This window comes from Halichoeres trimaculatus, unplaced genomic scaffold (genome assembly GCF_033239565.1).
Source record: "Halichoeres trimaculatus isolate MK-OKI-2021-1 unplaced genomic scaffold, fHalTri1.1 fHalTri1_scaffold_9, whole genome shotgun sequence".
Lineage (NCBI taxonomy): Eukaryota > Metazoa > Chordata > Actinopteri > Labriformes > Labridae > Halichoeres > Halichoeres trimaculatus.
Window position 1 is genome coordinate 18,353,266 of NW_027437188.1, and position 9,901 is coordinate 18,363,166.

The following is a 9,901-nucleotide window of genomic DNA, read 5'->3' on the forward strand; positions in this document are numbered from 1 at the left end:
CCGCGTAGTTCGTTGATGGGGAAGGATCAGGAGACGTCCTGGTTCTCAGTTGAACACAAATTTATTAACAATAGGTCAAGAATATGCATTTACAGAGATCTCTGGTGCAGCCTCATTTCCCTGTTCCCTACATGTTGCAGAGACAGTTCATGAGACTGACCCTGACTCTCTCTCTCACCACCAATATATAGTCACTAACAGAGTTTTTCTAAAGAATGTAGGTTGAGTCATCTTCTTATTGGCTCTCCAGGTGTTGTCCCCCTCTGATTGGCTGCTGGCCGTCTTCTGGCTCTGTCTGTGACTGGCATTCATCAAGTGGGTGATCAGCCCCCCTCACTTATCTGTGGAGAAACTGTTAGACACACAAATCTCGCTTCCTTCCTTCCTTTAATTGTTTACCTTCCTCACTTTGACTGAAACACCTCAACTCTAAAAATGTAAGTGCTGACTTGCGTTATTAGTGTTACACAGTTACTTCTTTTTATTATTTGGTATAAACATTAACTTCACTTGTGGTCACTCTCTTCTCTGGGTGCTCCATAAAATCCCAGGAGTCCCCAGCCCCCCTCAAGTGTCCTGCAATTCATACCAACAACAATGAGCACATGTGTACAACCAAGTTAGTAAAAGCACATCTGTATAGTATTGTTAATAAAAAACATGTCTACATGGGCTATATATTCTTTCAATTCCCCCTTTTGACCTCATTTACATGAGGTCACCTAAAAGAAATTACTTTATTCAGTGTTACTAGCAGATCTTGTTTTTCAGTGGTTGCCCTGCCCTCTAACAGGGAGGGGGTAAAGGATATCAAAGGATACGAAGAAATACAGGAACCCCCACTCAGGACCAGGACCGCCACTCCTAAGGACAGAGACAAAAACACCTCTCCATTTGTTAGACCATTTATACATTACCAATGGATGGGAGAGTCTCTGAACCCCATCCTGATGTTGATGAGGTGTTGCTGTCATCCTGCATGGAGTGAGTAGGGCCATGTCGTTGAGTTTCACTGCACCCGTCCACAGTGGCTCAGTCCTCTTTGTATATATGACATTTAGCAATCCATGCTCGGAGAGTCTTGCACTCTTACCCGAGCTCTTCTGAGTCTGTTGCAGGCAGGCCTCCTCAACCTGCATAGATATAAAAACTACCAGTGCAATTAGAATGATGTTACAGGATTCATGATCCAGTTGTGATAAGTCCAGGGGCGTCCCCCTTTAGACCTATTGTTGCTGGGTCCTAAATCACTGTCCTGTGCACAGCTCTAAAAGGGAAAAACCAGTACTATTGTTAGTTGAGGTCCTTATAGACATGTGAGCTACTGGGAGGACCTCCACCCATGTTAGCTTTGAGTCAGCACAAATTATTGCAAATCTTGTTTTCAGGGTTCTGTTCCTGCACCATACCTGTATTTTTTTGAGGGTGATGAACAGCATCATCACACTTGTGTTTGATCCCTACGACCTCTTCTACTGTTTGACAGTCTGAATTTTTTAACTGTGTATCAATGTTAGACCTGACCGGTATTGAGAAACTTAACCTCCTGATATACCAGTTACTAGACTATTTTTTAAAAAATGTACATGTATCTTCTTTTTTATTTTTTGGAATTGCCTCTATCCACTTGGTGGGAAAAAATTTAAATAACCAGAATGTATTTTACCCCTTATGACACAAAAAAATAGCACATCCCTGACCGTTTCAGGGCAATTATGGCGGAGGATGGACATTGAGGTGAGAAGATGACAGAGATGACAAGTTGCAAGAGATAATGCACCCTAAAAAGTTAACTTGTTGCCTTGTATTGTAATTTGGATTTACTGACTTTAATCTGCAATGTTGCAGCTATACTAAAGATTGACAGAGTGGTATTGAGACATGCAAGTTGTACTGCAGCAGCCAAGAGGATATCATCTACATACTGGATCAAGACTGGTCTCTCGTTGACAAAATGTATCTCCCTACACCTTTGGCACAAAGTCTTTTCTTTGTGTCTCTTCAGAAAACGTGTGTATGTGTGTGATTTACGATGGCTGGCACTTAGAGGAGCACAGAAAGGAGGAGGGAGTAGGAGGGGGGTTAGGGTAAGGGGTCAAGCTGTTGTTATCTTGATCGGTAGAATAACCTGGCCTCTGCATAGAGGTAAAAACCATTCTCTAACTTTTGAAACACCCTAAATGTGACTTCAGTGACATTACACAATAACCTATGATATGTGGACCTAATAAGATATCTCCTAAAATACAATACTACTCCTCCGTCTAATTAATATGACAGCAGCAACATTACCCTTTTCTCCCACAGAAGGCACAGAGAGTCAATTTATTAATTTGTGCCTTCAGACTGGTCATGAAAAGACTCCTCATACACAAGATTAGGAGTTTTGATGTGATTTAGAGTGATGTGGTAAGATTTTTAAGAGAGGCAAACAGCTTGATGGACAGAATCCACGGACACCATTGAGTGAACGGAGAAAGACTGCTTTCTTTCATCAAAGTCTTTGGCATTGACCGTCCCCAGAAAACATCTGCTGAAGTAGGAGGAGGTTTTGAGAGATAGGGCAGACTTGCCACATCTCATAGAGAGTCCATCAGGTATTTTACTGTGGTTCCTTCAGGGAGGCAGGTGACTTCAGCACTTGTTTGACAGTCTGTGTCCCCACTTCTGTTGTTTGGGGGTGAATGAGCGGCACTTTGAGCTGAGAGGTGTTGCAGCAGGAGGTGGCACAGGTTGCAGTGGATGAGCTGCTGGAGGCGGCAGCTGTTGCGATGGCGTTTGTGGTTGCTGTTGATTGTCTCATCAAGCTCTGGACCAGCAGTGAAGGCCTCTGCATCAGAAGCAGCCTTGGGTCTTAGGACCATCACCATCTTACCCTTTACCCCTCCCTCTGAAACCACCACGTCTGTTATCTGTGGACCATAATCTGGTCTCTGGTTGGGATACTATGGGGGAGGAGGTTGCTGCTGTGGCCTTCATCTATTGTTAATGGGTAATGTTGATGCAGTGCATTGTTGAACTGATTTTAAGTGGGCCATATAGTTCGCTATCAAGAATCCAGTTAGTTCCTGCAGTTCTCTTAACACTCATTAACTCTCCTGCACTCGAGGCTGCAACCACTAAAGCATGCATGTCTGCTGTACCCAGATTTACACCCGCTGTTAAACTTTCCAGGGTCCTAATCCAGGGTGCAGCTCCAGTTCTAAGGGGGGAAGTTTTTCGAGTAGTAAGTGCATGTCTGTCATCTTTCATGGTTTAAACACATCCGGTCCTCCTCCAACCTGTGGCATTAATGGGGCCATAAAATGAGTCCAGGAAGGGTCGTGGTTATCTACTTGGTATTTATGATGTTTTTACTTTGCATCCCCACTATGCTGTCTGCCTCATAGTCCCTTTAATACACACCTTACTTCTGATGACCTTTTCGTTTGTGGTTTCCTCTCTGACTACAATGGACCCTTTCAAGTGAAACATGCCTTCACCTTCCAACCCCTCGTCATCCTCCTTCACCCCCTCTTCATCTGTTTCCTCTCCTTCTGTTTCCTCTTCTTCTGCTTACTCCTCTCCTATCAGGGGTCAATGAGTCAACTTCTTCTAGTTCTTACACAAGGAGGGGGAGACTGGGCTATAGAAAGTTTGAGTACAGCTATGAGTGGGATCACTTTTTTCAGGTCTATTTGTTCTGCTGTGGTGTTTTAACTTTCTCTTTAACTACCAATTTAATTAAATATGTCAGTGCTGCTCTATGTGCTGCTTTTTTTTTTTGTACTTTCTAAGTTTTCGTTTGACCAGGTTTCTTGTATTTCTGTAAGTATTAACTGTTTTTACGGTATCCTCATGATACTTTCTACACAGAGAGATGATGTTTGCTTCTCCTGGTGCTATTCTTCAAGCTCTTTCTTCAATTTAACTCCTGCCAGCAGGATGTTATTTCAGACTATAGTTGACCAAAGTTTACAAAAACAGATATCACCATTTTTATGAAACTATGATCACATACAATCAGTTACCACACGTGCTGAGTCTGAGATTGTATGGACACAATGCCCCGAGACCACACTTGACCCGGAAGCTTCTACAGTACTCAGAGGGATTACTGCGCCGGGTCACTGGGGGTTCTATCCCAGTGTGATGCACGGTTTTAATACAACCTCGACAGAGTCACCAAAATTACAACACAAACCACCCACAGTTTCCCCACACACACTTCTCAGAGCAGAATGCAATTCTTTTAATCACTCAATGAGAAGAAACCCAGCCCACACATTCAACCCCTGCTGGGCCTGGTTACCCCGACTAGAACCAAGGCCCTACATTTTTCCTTTTAGAGGGACATCCAGAGGGAACCCTTAATCTTTATACCATTGTTCCTTGTTTCCTTTACCATTTATTTCCTTTATTTCCCAAATTTCCTTTTTACCTTTTAACCAAAATTCCTTTTCGGTGGGACTTTAACCCCCGATATTAAGGTGGGTCCCCGACCCCCTTTTTTCCTTCCCTTTGAATAATAAGAATATATACGAATAGGCCTTTGTGATATTCTTGACATATTGTTTTCCCCTAAACTATGACATCTGATTGTTCAATGACAACAACGTCTTTTAGAACTCAGCCAATTTGCACAATTCTATTAAAAAGGTTTGTGCTCACCTTATTCCTGAACAGACGCGTCTCGTTGTTGTCACCGACCGTAAGGATGTCAATTCTTGCAGCCTGGAATCAGCTGTTACCTAATTTCCAAAACAGAAAATCATGTTAACTTTCATCTCAAAATATCAGAATAATGTTTTACTTACGTCCTCCTGGTCCGTCCCCCACAACGTCGGGGTCACCACTTGTTGGAAAAGAGGTGGGTTGTATGACATACATCTAAGTGTCACTCCTACTCTGCTTTCCCATACTGCCTTGCAGGGTACCTCTAACTGGGTGCTCAGTATCTTCCCACGCTGCTATCCTGACAGAGCTACTTCTTCTACGCTGCCTTACAGGGTACCTTTAACCGTGCACTAAGTCATGTTCCCACACTGTTATCCTGACAGGGTACATTTTCACACTGCCTTACAGGGTACTTTTTACTGTTCACCTCAGTTAGTTTCCCATACTGCGATCCTGACAGGGTACCTCACAGATAGTTTGTCACTCTCAAATGATGTCTTTGTTCTTAATTCCTCACATACTTAAACTACTTCTTATTGGAAATGTGACGCTATCAATCTGACCAAAATACACTAAAATTATTAATCTGACTCCATTCTCCTCTCACCTCTTTCCGCGTAGTTCGTTGATGGGGAAGGATCAGGAGACGTCCTGGTTCTCAGTTGAACACAAATTTATTAACAATAGGTCAAGAATATGCATTTACAGAGATCTCTGGTGCAGCCTCATTTCCCTGTTCCCTACATGTTGCAGAGACAGTTCATGAGACTGACCCTGACTCTCTCTCTCACCACCAATATATAGTCACTAACAGAGTTTTTCTAAAGAATGTAGGTTGAGTCATCTTCTTATTGGCTCTCCAGGTGTTGTCCCCCTCTGATTGGCTGCTGGCCGTCTTCTGGCTCTGTCTGTGACTGGCATTCATCAAGTGGGTGATCAGCCCCCCTCACTTATCTGTGGAGAAACTGTTAGACACACAAATCTCGCTTCCTTCCTTCCTTTAATTGTTTACCTTCCTCACTTTGACTGAAACACCTCAACTCTAAAAATGTAAGTGCTGACTTGCGTTATTAGTGTTACACAGTTACTTCTTTTTATTATTTGGTATAAACATTAACTTCACTTGTGGTCACTCTCTTCTCTGGGTGCTCCATAAAATCCCAGGAGTCCCCAGCCCCCCTCAAGTGTCCTGCAATTCATACCAACAACAATGAGCACATGTGTACAACCAAGTTAGTAAAAGCACATCTGTATAGTATTGTTAATAAAAAACATGTCTACATGGGCTATATATTCTTTCACCCTACAGAGCCATAACCAAGTTGTCTGTCTTCTAGCGACATTCTCAATTCATAAAACAATCCCAGTGTATGCAAGTACATGTATGAAGGGGAAGAAGTGGGTTTGAAACACTTCTTAACCTCTATTTCTATCCCTTTCTCCATGCACAGCAATCCACCTGCCTCCCAGGAGTGTCTGTCCAAATTTGTTCACCATTATCACCACATTAAATGGGTTGTCACACCTTGTCTTCCTCCATGAAAGCAGGTTTTTCACTGGGCTGTAGCTAATAGGAAAATCAGAAAACACTTAATTTCTAACAGGATGTACAACCAGAATCTGAGCACAACCCTGTCAATGACCTGATGACCTCTTGGAGAACCAAAACAACGGGGCCATGAGAACTGTAAGCCATCACTGTGAGACTTTACACATTTTGGGAAGTTCCAGTGACCCAGACATTGAGCTTGTTTGCTTGTTCTTACCTTAGATTTATCTTATGATCATAAAAACAAACAAACAAAAAAGGTTTTAAGTCACAGACTTTAAAGCCATTGGAGAAAAATAGAGGATTCATAGTAGATATTCACTCTGAATTTGTGCAGTGAGAGATTTTTTTACCCTCATAGTAATAGGAAATATCTTTAATATACAGATAGAAATGATCATGTCATTAGTAGAAATTTACTGCTATAGCTACAGAGCCTTTTCTTTTGGCATCACTAGAATGTATTTTAATTTCATTTAAACAAATCATCTGCATTAGAATATGGTCCAAAAGGCCCCCCAAAACAAAGAGGTGATCTCAATCATTTATTTTCCTGGATATCTTTTAAATTATTATTGCCCTGTTATCCAGGAAAGGAGGAGAAAGTTGAAGCTTGCATTAAAGTAACAGACATGAATCATCAAAGTACTAGGTAAGACTTCTCATTATTGTTGAGTAAACTTTTTTCTGTCCTGTTTGGAAACTGTTTTGCTCTAAACAAAATAGTGTATGTCTTCAACATACAGGTGAAGCACATTAAACATGTTGTAGGACACATTTCTATTGTCTTGTTTAGGGAGGACTAGGTGGCAGATTAAATCAACAAACACCATCTTAGAGTAAAAAAATGTCCATAGTCAAAACATCTGCCTGTATTTACTTTGTGTTGTCTATTAGTGAAAGAGTTTGCTTATAAACCAAAATGAATTGTATGAGGTGTTGAGATGAGTTACCAGCTGTTAGGCAAAATGTTACTCTGCAACTTTGGAAACGGCAGGTAAGATGCTAATAGGTCTGTAATTACACACATTAAATCTGGTCCTTTGATTTATGAGCCAGTCATCTTCAGGTGACTTTCAAACCTTTGGGAACTTCCCTTCTTTAATAGAAGCATCAATTTTCTTTGTTATCAGTCCTGGAAATTAATTTGTATGTCATCACTGAGAGGATAGGTGAAGACATATCAGTAGATGATGGATCTGGGATATACCTCAACACTTATACCCTTACATCCATCTTTCCTAAAAGCATTGAGTTTGTCAATAGGATAGGTGGAATCTTATATGAGGATATGTCGCAAAAAATCATAAAAATCACATTCAGTATTTTTATTTCTCAGATTGATTATGATGTCATTAACAAGGTACTCGTGCTATGTTACAGTCTGTGTTTCTTCAAAATGGCAAGCTTTTGATTTGAATCTCTTAATCTCTTAAGAAGAATAAAGAATATACTTGAAGGAGATGTCTATGTGAAGGAAATATATAGTGAGTGGGTGGTTATAGCAAACTGGAATACTGAGGGTGAGCAGGACCTAAAGACGATGTGAAGGGCTCTTCTCTCACATGACTTATTACTGATTAACATAAATCAGACATTTCCTTTAATTCAAGCAAACTAGCCTGGGTTATACTGCTGTCATCAGAGATGCAGGGGCTTTTGTGTTAGAATAGCCAGCCAGTAGGCTCTCTAGGAATGCTGTTTTTAACGGCTAATGCTTACCTTACCAACCACTGAGGTTGTTGTTCTGTAACTCTGGATGACTGGAGCTCATACATTCAAAAGAAGCCTTGTGAGTTTGTGTTTGTGTGTATCACTTAACAACCAAGGATCCTGTGCAGGCTATGAAGTGCATTTTCCTGTTGGGAACAACAAATGGCCCTGGAGGATTTGAAACAAAAAAGAAAAAACTCTCAGGAATACATCACATTAGGACACACATAAAAGCCAGTGATGCTCAGTTACAGCCGGGCGGAAATGCATGAGCAGGTCGGTGCGCAAAATGAGCTTGTCTGTGATGTTGAATGTAATTCCCGACGACAGATTCACCCCAAGCCACTTCAGTGTCTCTAATGTGACAGCGTACCAAGCTGTTAAGTGTAGACCTCTATTGTTCTCTACGGCCTTTGGAACAATTACTGCCGCATGAGGAAACCACTTAAAATAGTCTCTTTCTGTGTGTGTGTGTGTGTGTGTGTGTGTGTGTGTGTATGTGTGTGTGTGTGTGTGTGTGTGTGTGTGTGTGTGTGTGTGTGTGTGTGTGTGTGTGTAAATGACTGTACATTAACTTGCCCTACATGTACACGAGCATGAACACATGTGCTTGTGAAGCCGGATGCTTTAGCGCAGTGCGTGGCTCTATTATGCACAGCACTGGACATTTCAGGGAAGATGGTCATTTTCCCCAAGGGCCTTCAAGTCCAGCTGTCAGTTCAGAGTGAAACAGGAGAAGGGAAAAGAAAAAAAAAGAACTATATTGCTATATAAAGACAGGTAAGTGACTGGATTTTTGTTCTTTCCCATGTTAATTAGTTCCTTTTGAGCTCTAATACTCATGGATATAGTAAATATACACTTTTAAAGACCAGATGACTTTCAAAGAGCTTCTTTTTTAGCTTTGCGCTATTCAGTGTTGTTGGCTATTTAAAACATAAAAAGACATAAAAAACATAAAATTAAATGTCAAAAACTAAGTTTACCTTTACTATGAATGAAATTGTCATTAAATTCCTCATTGTTGATATCACTGATTCATAAAATTATGTTTTATAAGTTTAACTGCTTTAACAGAAATGGGCATTAGTGTTAACAAAAAGTATGTCATGTCACTTTTTTGCTTTGTTCTTGTTTTCTTGTTGTTTTTTTGTTTTTGTTTTTTGTTTTTTTTTTCGTTTTTGTTTTTTTTTTGGGGGGGGGTGGTTTTATTATATTAAGCACAATTGCTATTTAAAAATATTTTCATACAGATGCTTAAGCTTTAAACTTGCTTTCGGTGAATAACTCAGAATTTCTCTTAAATTACAATTAAACTTCTCCCATGTTTTTTTTTATTGTTTTTTTTTTTTTTCATGATGCATGAAATCTTAAAACCTGTTACAAGATTCTTTTAAGGGCATCCATTTAAAAAAAAAAAAGTGCTGGCCTCTAACATAAAACAGGAAGGAACATTACATAAATCTGAATGTAATTGTGATTTTTAGTAGGTCCATGAAGAGTTTATCCTTTTCGTGCTTTGTAAAACATTTTAAACACATTTTGACACATTTTCAACATACTATAATAAGCTTCCAGCTGGCTGTAACGTTCTGAAAGATAGAAATAGAAGAAGAAATTTATGCCCTTGGTAGGATGAATAAACAAAAGGAAACAATCTTGACACAGGCTGTTATGCAGTTCCACCATAGAAACAATTGCATTTAGAAATGGCTTCGGCTGTTTACAACAATGACCACCATGTACCAGTGGATTTTGCATTAAGTCATTGTTTTTATTCCATGAAAGGTTAAAAAGGAAGATAGGAATTGGTTAATGCGGCCGAATAAATGAATAAAGTTAATAAATGAAACCTTGTTTGTCGGGGATACAATGAGGAGATGACAATTTTATTTAATCAGAAGACAGGTCACTTCGACACAGTAGGTGGCGGTATTTGCACTGCATGTTCCTCTGACCCAAATTAGAACCAGAGAAGAAGCG